Source organism: Marmota marmota, unplaced genomic scaffold (genome assembly GCF_001458135.2).
Source record: "Marmota marmota marmota unplaced genomic scaffold, marMar, whole genome shotgun sequence".
Classification (NCBI taxonomy): Eukaryota; Metazoa; Chordata; class Mammalia; order Rodentia; family Sciuridae; genus Marmota; species Marmota marmota.
The window spans coordinates 33,385,808-33,398,629 of NW_025999842.1; the positions used below are offsets into that span (position 1 = coordinate 33,385,808).

General features: G+C 33.6%; 1 long non-coding RNA gene across 1 annotated transcript; it reads left to right on the forward strand.

Moving 5' to 3' along the window:
• Window positions 1–4,394: 4,394 nt before the first annotated feature.
• On the forward strand, window positions 4,395–10,901 carry LOC125620411. The gene is made up of 3 exons (XR_007352118.1): window positions 4,395–4,524; window positions 9,038–9,048; window positions 10,891–10,901. It is a non-coding gene; the product is annotated as an uncharacterized LOC125620411 (long non-coding RNA).
• Window positions 10,902–12,822: the final 1,921 nt, after the last annotated feature.

A 12,822-nucleotide genomic window follows, 5' to 3' on the forward strand; every position in this document is an offset into this window, starting at 1 on the left:
TTAAAACTTTCATCTACACATCCACATTGCTCAAGCAAATTCAGCTAGGATACTATTAGAGAGATCCATGCTTGTATGCATCATAGACAAACTGTTGGGAGACAAAAACAAGGAATCTTGAAAGCAGCAAGAAAATGGTGAATCAAAAACAAGTTTCCTGACTAAGATGGAAAGCTGACTTCTCATGAGAATCGAGGAAGTGGCCAGAAATTCAAAGTGTTAAAAAAAATGATTATCAGGTGATAATTCTATATCCAGCAAAGGTAGCTTCACAAAAGTAGCTGCCCTAAGTAGATAATTCACTGTGAGCAGACCTGCATTATGTGCAATTATAGGAAATCCTTCAGGACAAATGAAAGCAGGCTAGACAGTAACACAAATGCACATGATCAAAATAAAGAGTAACGATGGGCATAAATAACTTTGAAGTAAATATAAGAGAGAGCATGAATCTATTTTTGTTTATAGTACCTTGTTATCATATTTTTAAAAGGAAAACTGCATAGGGTAATATGTATAAAACTCTGTTGTTTGGTTTATCCTGCATAAAGATACAATTTGTATGACAATAATCTCAAAAAAGTGGGGAGGAGGAGTTGTATAGGAGCAAAATTTATGTTTATTTTTCAAATTAAGTTAATCTAAACAATGATGCTTAAAATATTGTAATCACCCAAATAACTTAAAGATAAACTAAAATAAACTAAGTAATTAAAGTGATGTACTAAAAATACCTATGTATTTTACTTTTTTAATTTGTTCTTTTTAGTTATACATGACAGTACAATGTATGTTTACATATCATATATACATGGAGTGTAAATTCCCATTTTTGTGGTTGTATATGATGTGGAGTTTCACTGTTCATGTATTTGTACATGATCATAGGAAAGTTATATCTGATTCAATCTGCTGTCTTTCCCATTTCCCTCCTCACTTTACCCTATTGCCTGCTGTCCCAATCTAGTGAGCCTCACTCCCCTCCCCTGCACCCTGTGCCTATTGTGATTCAGCATCCACATATCAGAGAGAACATTCAGCGTTTGATTTGGGGAGATTGGCTTGTTTCACTTAGCATGAGAGTTTCCGGTTCCATCCAATTAGCTGCAAATGCCATAATTTAATTTTCCTTATGGCTGAGTAATATTTATTCCATGGTGTATATGTACCACATTTTATTTATACATTCATCTGTTGAAGGGTATCTAGGATGGCTCCATGGCTTAGCTATTGTGAATTGAGATGCTATGAATATTGATGTGGTGGTGACACTATAGTATGCTGATTTTAAGTCCTCTAGGTATATTCCAAGATGTGGGATAACTGGGTCAAAAATGGTTCCATTCCCAGTTTTCTGAGGAATTTCCGTACTGCTTTACAGAATGGTTACACCAATTTGCAGTCCCATCAGCAATGTATGAGTGTTCCCACATCCTTGCCAACATTTATTGTTACTTACATTCTTGATAATTACCATTCTGTCTCGAGAGAGATGAAGTCTTAGGTTAATTTTAATTTGCATTTCTCTAATTGCTAGTGATGTAAAACATGTTTTTCATATATTTATTGACCATTTGTATTTCTTTTTTTTTTTTTTGAAATGATTAACATGATTTATTTAGCTGATTCATAATTGGTGAGCCATTAGATTGTTTCCAAAATCTCTCCAGTGAAAACAATGAACATCCTTTACTTATCTTATTGACATACATGAATATCCCAAGGATAAATTGCTAAAAGAGCAATTTCTCAGTTCCATTTGATCAAGTTAAAATCCTCCATTTGTATTTCTTCTGTGAAATGTTTATTCATTTTATTTGCCCATTTATTGATTGGGTTATTTGTTTTTTTTTTTTTTGTTGTTGTTGTTGTTGTTGTTTTTTGGTGTTAAGTTTTTTGAGTTCTTTATATATTTTGGAGATTAATGCTCTATCTGAGGTGCAAGTGGCAAAGATTTTCCTCCTATTCTGTAGGCTCTCTCTTTACATTATTGTTTTCCTTGCTGTGAAAAAGTTTTTTAGTTTGATTAAATTCCATTTATTGATTCTTGATTTTGCTTGTTGCACTTTGAGAGCCTCATTGAAGAATTCTATTCCTAAGCCAACCATGATGAAGACTTGGGCCTATTTTTTCTTCTAGTAGGCTCAGGGTCTCGGGTCTAATGCCTAGGATCTTGATCCACTTAGAGTTGAATTTTGTGCAAGGTAAGAGATTGGGGTCTAATTCCATATCATTTCTTTTGGATTTCCATTTTTCCCAGCATCATTTGTTGAAGAGGCTACCTTTTCTTTAATATATGTTCATGGCACCTGTGTCTAATATGAGATAACTGTATTAATGTGGGTTTATCTCTGTGTCTTCTGTTCTATACTATTTATTGTATTTCATGTATGTTTTGGTGCCAATAACATGCCATTTTTATTACTATAGCTCTATAGTATAATTTAAGATCTGGTATTGAGATGCCTCCTGCTTCATTTTTTCTTGATGAGGAAAGAACTTGGGCTATTCTGAGTCTTTTGTATTTTCAAATGAATTTTATGACTGCTTTTTCTATTTCTATTTTTTATTTCTGTGAAGTAGGTCATCTGAACCTTAATTGCATTAAATCAGTATAGTGCCTTTGGTAGTATGGTCATTTTGACAATGTTAATTCTGCCTATTCAAGAACACGGGAGATCTTTCCATCTTCTAAGGTCTTCTTTAATTTCTTTCTTTAGTGTTCTGTAGTTTTCATTATAGAGGTCTTTCACATCTTTTGTTAGATTGATTCCCAAGTATTACTTTTTTTTAAAGAGAGAGAGAGAGAGAGAGAGAGAGAGAGAGAGAGAGAGAGAATTTTTTTAATATTTATTTTTTTAGATTTCGGTGGACACAACAGCTTTGTTTTATTTTTATGTGGTGCTGAGGATTGAACCCAGCACCCTGTGCATGCCAGGCGAGCACATTACTGCTTGAGCCACATCCCCAGCCTCCCAAATATTACTTTTTTTTGAGCCTACTATGAATGGAATAGTTTTCCTGGTCGCTCTTTCAGTTGATTCATCACTGATGTACAGGAACACAATTGATTTATGGTGTTAATTTTACATCCTGATACTTTGTGAATTCATTTGTTAGCTCTAGAAGTTTTCTGTTGTATCTTTTGGGGTCTTCTAAATGCAGAATTATGTCATTAGTAAATAGGACTAGTTTGAGTTCTTATTTTCATATTTATATTCCTTTAATTTCTTTATCCTGTCTAATTGCTGTGGCTAGAATTTCCAGGACTATGTTGAATAGAAGTGATATTCCAGATTTTAGAGGGAATGCTTTCACTTTTTCTCCAATTAGAATGATGTTGGCCTTGGGGTTAGCATAGATAGTTGTTGAGGTAGTTTTTCTAGTGTTTTGAACATAAATGTATGGTATATTTTTTTCAAATGCTTTTTCTGCATCTTCATAGTGACCCAGAGATTTTGATATGTTGTATTGCTATTCTGATTTACCTCTAGTATTTTTTAAATTCATCCCTGTTTTCTTCTGCTGTGCATTGGTCATTCAGTAGCACATTATTTAGTCTCCAGGTGTTAGAGTAGCTTCTATTTTATATTATAATTGATTTCTAATTTCATTTCATTATGATCTGATAGAATGCAAGGTATTATCTCTTTTTCTTTTTTTTAATTTGCTAAGGTTTGCTTTGTGGCTTATGATATGTTCTGTTTTAGAGAGGGATCCATGTGCTGCTGAGAAGAAAGTATATTCTGTCATTGAAGGATAAAATATTCTATATATGTCTGTTAAGTCTAAATTATTAATTATATATTTTATTTCCATAACTTCTTTATTTAGATTTTGTTAGGAGGATCCATCCAGGGGTTAGACATATGTGTTAAAGCCACTCAGTATTATTGTGCTATGGTCTATTTGATTCTTGAAATAAGGAAGGATTTTTTTGATGTACATAGGTGTTACATTATCTGGGGCATAAATATTTATGATTGTTTTGTCTTATTGATGCATAATTCCATTTGGCAGTATAAAATGTCCTTATTTGTCCTTTCTAGTTAATTTTTGCTTGAAGTCCACTTTATATCAACCCCTGCTTATTTATGAGAGTCACGTTAATGATATGTTTTTTTCCCTTCCTTTTCCCTTCAGTCTGTGGATGTCTTTACATATGGGGTGAGTCTCTTAGAGACAGCATATTGTTGAGCCTTGTTTTTTAATCCAATCTGCCAATCTATGTCTTTTGATTGATGAGTTCAGGTCATTTACATTCAATGTTGTTATTAAAATAAGATTTGTATTGCCAGTCATTTTGGTTTATTTCTGTTTTTTAATTTGAATTAGTTTCTTGATTGAGTCACTGTTCTTTCAGTGTAGTTCTTCTCTTTGCTTATTTTCACTTTTTATTTTTCATTTCTTTTTAATGAAATATCTTATTGAGTATGTTTTGTAGTGCAGGCTTTGTAGTTGTGAATTCATTTAACTTTTGTTTATCATGGAAAGTTTTTATTTCGTCGTCAATTCTGAAGCTTTGTTGGGTTTAGCATTTGTGGGTAGCATCTATTTTCTTTTAGAGCTTGGTATACATTATTTTAAGACCACCTAGCTTTGAGGATCTGGGTTGAGAAATCAGCTGAGATTTGAATTGGTTTCCCCTTAAACATAATCTGATATTTTTCTCTCATAGCCTTTATAATTTCATTCTTACTCTGGTAGGGTTTTTTTTTTTTTTAACCAGGAATTGAACTCAGGGGCATTTGACCACTGAGCTACATCCCCAGCCCTATTTTATATTTTATTTAGAGTCAGGGTCTCACTGAGTTGCTTATGGCCTCACTAAATTGCTGAGGCTGTCTTTGAACTTGCCATCCTCCTGCCTCAGTCTCCTGAGCCATGGGGATTACAGGCATGAACCACCACATCTGGCTCTATCCTTATTCTATGTTAGGCATTTTCATAATAATGTGCTTTGGAGTGGGTCTGTTGTAATTTTGCATTTTTGGGGTCCTGTATGCCATCTGTATATGACTTCCCATTTTGCTCTTTGGGTTTGGGAATCTTTTTGATATTATTTCATGAAAAATATTGTGCATTCCTTTGGTTTATATCTCTGAGCCTTCATCTATTCAAATAAATCTTAAATTTGGTCTTTTCAGGTTATCCTATATTTCTTGGAAGTTCTATTTATGGTCTCTTAAATCTTTTCTCCATGGTCAACTTTGTTTTCAAGATCAAATATTTTATTTTCATTGCCTGAAACTCTGTCTTCCATGTGACCCACCAGTCTGTTGGTGATACTTTCAATTGAATTTTTAAGTTGGCTTATTGATTCATTCATTTCAAGTATTTCTGCTTTTTATCTTTCAGAATATGTATATATTTGTTGAAGTGATCTTTCACTTCCTGTGTTTTCTCTCTGATATCACTCCTTATACTGTGCTTTCCTTTGCAGATTAGTTTAAACATGTGCATTCTAAACTCCTTCTCTGACATTTCCACCACTGTGGTGTCAATGGATTGTGTTATTAGGATATTTTTATTTGTTTGAAATGATTTATTCCCTTGCTTTTTCAAGTTGTTTGTGAGTCTACCCATCTAACTGTATGGATCTGAGGCAGTAGATTTTCTACCTTATGTACTTATAGTATCCTTGAAAGTTTCCAGTATCTCACTGTTTAGGGTGAGACAAATAATAACAATAACCAATGCAAACAATATACAGCATTAAACCAATTACTTCCTGCTATGATGTCTACAATGTTATCACAATAAACAGAAATTATATGATCAGTTATTTCCATAACAAAAACAGCAAGTTTGCAAAAGGGTTTATAATTTCCAGTTACGGAAAGGGAGATAACAGAAATTATATAGAGTGTGATGATTATGAGGGAGGAGACAAACAGAAGTAAAAAATTCAAGGAAGAGTGAAAAAAGAGAACAATAGAGATTGGCTTTTAGTGGATGAAAGGCGAGAAAGAGTACCAAGGGAAACAGGTAAGAGAAAAGAGTTCATATAAAGTAAACTTAAAAAAAATTTAAATAAAATAATAAAAAACAAAATTAAAATATACTAATCAAACATCCTACTCCCCAGAATATTCATCCATAAAAATAATTGGCTTCAAAACTTTTAGAAATGGGAAAGAAATATAAGTATGTATAAATGTCCATGTACCATTAAGGTCACAATTAAACAGAGAAAAGAAAAAAAAAACTCAACAAAAAGTTAAAAAATTATTTCCATTGAAGTTCAAAAGGTTCTCAGCTTTTCTTTTCAGCAGATTTAGGTTGGGTTATCTGGAGTGTAATGCACCATTCAGATTGCTGGAGTGAGAGAAGTAATCCTGTAGATGAAATTCCTGGAGGCAGGAATTTAAGTTTAGGTGGGCTCCAGGCTCTTTACTGAATGTCAGTTGGTCTGGAGATCTTATATCAGTTCACTTCCAAGGCCCAGTAATTTCTAGTCCACACTGACTGTGTGTAGCCCAGGGTTCTCCCCTGGATTCCACTAGTGTGGTGGAGGAATCAAATCATAGTCCCCTACGTCATCTGTAGTCTCCAAGTTTCCCGTTTGTGGATTCAATCTCCAAACTCAATCTCTCCCAACATTGCCTTTCCAAATTCCCAGCTGGTCCTGCAAGCAGCCAGATTAGAAGGGGTAGGAGGATATCCTGAGGGAGTCTGCCACCAGTTATCTCTTGTGTAAAACTCTCTCCATATTTGATTTTTCTCCTGGTCACTTAAGCACACTCTATGTCTTGCAGTGTTAATTTACTGGGCCTGTTTTCAGACCAAACTCGGGTTTGCCACAAATCAGCTCCCTTAGCTGCTGGTCTCCATGCCATGGCCGCAAAATGGGTTTCTTCATTTGTCCTCTGAATGGCATCTAGAGAGATGATGGCTTCTTTCCCCCACAAGGATATCATGCAGCATACCTTTCAGTTTGATCAGTCAATATTCTTGAATTCTAAATGCACATACCCAGACATACCTTAGGCCTCCTAAATATCTGAGTTCCTTTAATTTCCTTATCCCTCCACTTTGCTAAGGGAGGGACTGCTCTGGCTGGTGCTTTTGGCCCAGCCATGGCAGCAACTGTGGTGCTGAAGAGTTCTTCTTTATTTTATTATATCAAATCTGTTGAGTCCCCTATCTGCTTTGAACATCCAGTTTTAAATTCCAATAAACACCTCTCCCCGTTGTTTGTTCACCCACCTTGCAGAGAAGCTGCCTTTCTCTTTTTTTGGTTTCACACCATGGTGCAGCCAGGAAAGCAACTTTCTCTATTCTGCTATCTTTAAGTTGTCTGAAAATACCTATTAAAATACAAAATGAGTGAAAGATTAAAGAGAAAATAAACTTAAAACATAGAGGAAACAAATAGCAAAATGATAAACAAATAAATTATTCAACAAATACACTAACTATAAAAACACTTCAGTGGAAAAAAAGGCATTAGCAGATTAAAATCATCTCACTGCATGCTTTTATAAGTAACACTCTCAATTCAAAGAGAAAGTATTTTGAAATTAAAATGGCAGAATACATACCATGCAATGGTACCAAAAAGATAGCTGGTAAAGCTATAGCAGTGTAAGACAATTGACCTTTAAGACAAAACGTGTTACTAGAGACAATGAATGATATCTTGTAATGTCAGAAAGGATAATCAATCAGGAATACAGTACTTTTAAGACTACATGTTCCTAAAACAGAGGTAAAAAATGTTAGAAGCAAAAATAGATAGAGATAGAGAAGAAGACTTTGATAATTCAATTTTAAGATGCAGCAACAGATCTGTATGTTAATAGAAGACTTTCACATTGAGAATGAACCACACTGGACACACCTCAACCACAGCTCTATGCAACTAGAGGAGCATTTACATACTTCTCTATTACATGTGAAATAGTCTCCAAGAAAGAGTAAAATATTAGGCCCTAGTGATAAATCTCTTGTTAGGCTATAAAACAGTAAAAATTCTGTCTATCTAGATTGGAATGGAAGAAATAAAATCATCTTATTCACAGATAACATAGTATTACATGTAGAAAATCAAGGTTGCAAGATACAAGATTAGTATCAGGATATCAGTTTTATTTATATTACAGTAGCAATAAAAATAAAATTTAAAGCCAAATCAAGAAAACAGTTTCCTGGTTTTCAAAATAAATTTAGAAATAATTTTAACAAAAAAGTTCAAGCTTTGTAACATTGAAAACTGAAAAGTATCATGGAAAAAATTAAAGACCTAACTAATGGGAAGATATCTCATGATGTATTAGATTCATTTTATTTCTGTAACAAATTACATATTGGCTTAAAATGACAGACATTTTGTATTTTACCATTTTAGAAGTAAGATGTCTAAAATCAATTAACAGATTTGAATTTCTTTTTGAAACTCCAAGGGAGAATCATTTCATTGATTTTCCCCACATCTTACATCTCATCCAACTTTTGATTTTTTTGATTTTTGGATTCCTCTTTCCCTTCTAAGTACCCCAGTGATTACATTGGGTCTACCTTGATAATCCAGGAGACTCTTCCCCTTTCAGCTTTCCTAATTTGATCACATCTGTATAATACCTTTTGTCAAGGAAGTTAGCATACCCACAGGTCCTGGGAATGAAGTTATTAATGTTTTGAAAGTGACATTTTTTTCTTACCACATGTTCATGAATTAGAAGTTTTACATGTGTTAAAATGACAGTATTCATTGAATCTGTATACAGATTAATCCCTCTTTCTCTATAAAACATGGTTCCTATAAAGATTGTTGCTGTTTGTAGAAAATGACAAGTTAATCCTAAAATTCATAAAGAAATGCAAGGGATTCAGAATAGCCAAAGCAATCCTGAAAAGGAATAGTCAAGTCTGAGGACCTTAATTTCCCAAATTCAAGACTTACTAGAAAACTACAGCAAAAAAAAAAAAAAAAAAAAAGACAGTGTGTACTGGTGAAAGGATAGACAATAATGGACTAGAATTCTGAGTCTAGAAATAAATCCCTTTTATTTATTGACCAATTGATCAGCAACAGATTTGGGAGAAGTATGTTTTATACATAATTTAAAACATACTTATATCAAAAACTGTATTTGTTGTTGATATGAAATTAAAGGTTATCTGAGTGTCCTTTATCTGAAACTCTACCTGTTGATATGAGGATAAAAAATAAGCTTAATAAACCAGTTGTAAAAGTTGTGTGTTGGCATGGTGCATGCCAAATCACTACTTTACAAATAGGTTTTAAGAGTCCTCTGCTGCCAGACTTTTTGAAAAATCATTATCAATTACATATATTCCTAAAAGAAATTTCAAGCTTCACAAAACAATGAGAATTAAATGCTCTGAATTTTCAAAACCCTATTTCTTTTCTCTCTCTCTCTCTCTCTCTCTCTCTCTCTCTCTCTCTCTCTTTCTGTACCCTGGATTGAACCCAGGGGCGCTTAACCACTAAGGCACAACCACAGCCCTTTTTTTGTATTTTATTTTGAGTCAGAGTCTCGCTAAATTGCTCAGGGCCTTGCTAAATTGCTGAGACTGGTTTTGAGCTTGCAATCCTCCTGCATCAGCCTCCCAAACCACTGAGATTATTGGAGCACACCACTAAATGCCTGGCTCAAATTCCTTTTTCTAACCAAATCTAAACTTCAGAAAATCTTGAGAACAGAGCAAAGTTTTAAATGAAACCTGTATTTCATTGTAGGTGGCCTGTATCAAGGAAAGAAAGTATACCTGTAATCCTACCTTTAGTTTTTCTATAACATATTTTGCATACTGTTTTGAGCCTATTTTGAATGGAATACATACAGCTGGACATAAAGTGGGTGGAAAAATTTATGGGCACATTTTCCCATTATATGCAATACTAGGGTACATTGGATCATATTTTTCATCCTGAGGCCCTTTTCCAGTCATTTGCTGTAATTGCAAATGTCTCATCATTTAGCTCATTGCATGCAATCATGGGTTTTACTTTACTAATTAATAAATTATTTACCATAGATGATACGAAAATTGCTTTTTTTTGTTGTATCTTGGGAATGTTGATAAATGTCTATGAGAGAAAGATTTACATTTTATTATGACTCTATTAACTCTCTAATATTTTTCCTATTTATCGCACCATGAAACAAATGAAAACCCAAATAACTTATATTTGCCTAGGCACAATGGAAACTATTGAAACATCATTGGACTACCAATTAGATAGTGCCTTTTAGCTAATTTTACTTGGGGATTCAATTTTATTAAGGGAACGTAGGAAGAGACATATGGATCCATTTCACAAAATAAGTAAGTGTCCTCATTTTTTTTTGTTGTTTTTACACATATTAAATCAGTGCAGTAAAGATAATTATAATGTTTAAGAGAATCATTATATTGTCTAAATTGTTATTGGAGATCCATAATTGAATTTTTTTTATTTCTACACACATGACTTGAACTGAACTTATCAATGTTTTACAGCAATGAAAATTGATATAGGGATCATCAATTATGTCACATTTCAAAATATATTGGCACAGTTCTGCTACTCAAATGTTTTGACCAGAGAACACATGTAGGTGTTATGTCTATTATTATAAACTGGTGCACTCTCAAACTAAAAAAAAAAAAAAAACTCTTTTGGGAACATAAATTTAACTCTACTTTTTCATTCAAAATTAGTTATAATGTTAACTGTTTTGTTTCTATTAGAAATATCACTATTCTTCCATTTCTCTAAGATGTAATCTTTATGCTATCATACTTAGTAAGGCACAAAGACTAGATTTTACCTTCAAATTCAGTCCACCAACTATTTCCAAACTCAATGGAATCACTTTTGAAGAATACACATATGCAAAAATTGTAAAACCCTTTTTATTTAAATAAAAACAGAATAAGTATCATATTCTGTACATAGTGCTAATTCTCGAGGTAAATAACCCATTATCAATATTTGAGATTACTAATAAGATTAAGCTATATTATATCATTAATAAACAACCAACATAAAAGATAATTGATGTAAATTAACTGTGTTCTGTGGGAAATTTCAACTAAAAAATTTTCAGACATGATTATACATGTTTATTCCACATCATCTAAGGGAGAATTTTGCTAATAAATATGAAAAGTGGCAGCCACACAATGTAGATGCTATTTAAAAGTTTTATTTCCTGCTGCCATTAGATGTTTCTGATTTAGTTCTAACCTTAGCAAATCAACAAATGATTGTTAATTGTTTTTTCCATATATTTGTACTGTGGACTAGAGTTTCAGGGCAAGGACAAGGTTATACTTAGATAATCTTTAAATTGTGTTTTTTTCCCCTATTGCTGTTTATCTTTCCTATTTTCTTTTTCTGAATCTTCCATTTTTCTTCTTACTCTACTTCTCAAGGTCAGATCTTTTTGTGTCTTAAAACACATAACTCTGGCCAGATAAGAGAATGTAATGATCTTACCAGATTCCCTTTAGGTTAAGCTTACAACCTAGTCAATGTTCCTATTCTACAACAGTCCTTTTGGGGAGAGGGGGATTAACTCAAAGTGGTCAAACCATCACGCACTGCATCTATTTCTCTTGAATCTTTAAAAATAAAACAATAAAAAAAGAAATTAGAAACCAAACTGAGAAACAATAAACTTCAGTCAACTATTAGCACTTTTAAAAGACTTTTATTCACAAATTGGTTTTATTATTGTATAACAAATATTTCTTACTAACTTAAGAAAACAAACATTTGTTACCTCACACAACTTCCAAGGGTCAAGCTACCCTGGCATGGCCTTGCTAGTTTGCAATGGTTGAGAGTCACTGACAGGGACTATAATCATGTGAAGGTGTGACTGGGAGTGGAGAACATGCTTTAAGGTCACACATAGGAGTGTCTGATCGAGGCTTCACCATGGTTCTGTAGGTTGGTTCTGGTTCTCTCCCCGACCCCTGTGCCCCCAACAAAGGGATGTTTACAGCAGAAAAGCTAAGTGCCCCAGAACTAATGATCTGAGAAAGCATGTTGTTATGGCCTAATTCAGAAGTGACATACCATCCATTCTACTTTATTCTAATGTTTACAGTACACGAAGAAAGTCACTAAGCTTCACTGACTCGAAGAAGTAAATTAGGCTCCACCTCATGTAGGGGGGTGTATTGAAATTTTTGTGGGTATATTTTAAAACTGCTACGCCCTCTAAGACTTGGAGTGTTGCAACAGATCCCTCATGGGTTTCTCTGACCCTAAGCTTTTCTTTCTTAACATCCAACTGGCAAAAAGTAACCAAATTATCTTCAAATAATGCTCTTTTCTCATATTGTTTCTCTGCTTAAGAACTTACAGAAGTCTCTTGTAGCTCTTGAATCAATATCTAATGTGTCTAATGTCTAATGTTTCCCATGCCTTATTCTAGAGTATAACAATGAGGTTACAGCATGATATGATTCTTGTTATAAAATCCCATTTCATATTAAAACATTCTAGACTCCAGAAAAAAAAATCTGCTAAAAATCAGATATAAGATTCTGCCTTCTATCTTTTGTTTTTCTTTTCTTTTCTTTCATACTTTTTTTTTATATACCAGGAATTGAACTAAGAGGTTCTTAACTACTGAGCTACATCCCAGCCCCCTTTTTTTTTACATTTTATTTAGAGACAGGGTCTCACTTCGTTGCTTAGGGCCTCACAATGTTGCTGAGTTAACTTTGAACAGCCTCCCTTGCTTCTGGGATGATAGGCATACACCACTGTGCCTAGGTTGCCTTTTTTTAAAAAAGAGAGAGAGAGAGAAAGAGAGAGAGAGAGAGAGAGAGAGAGAGAGAGAGAGAGAGAGAGAG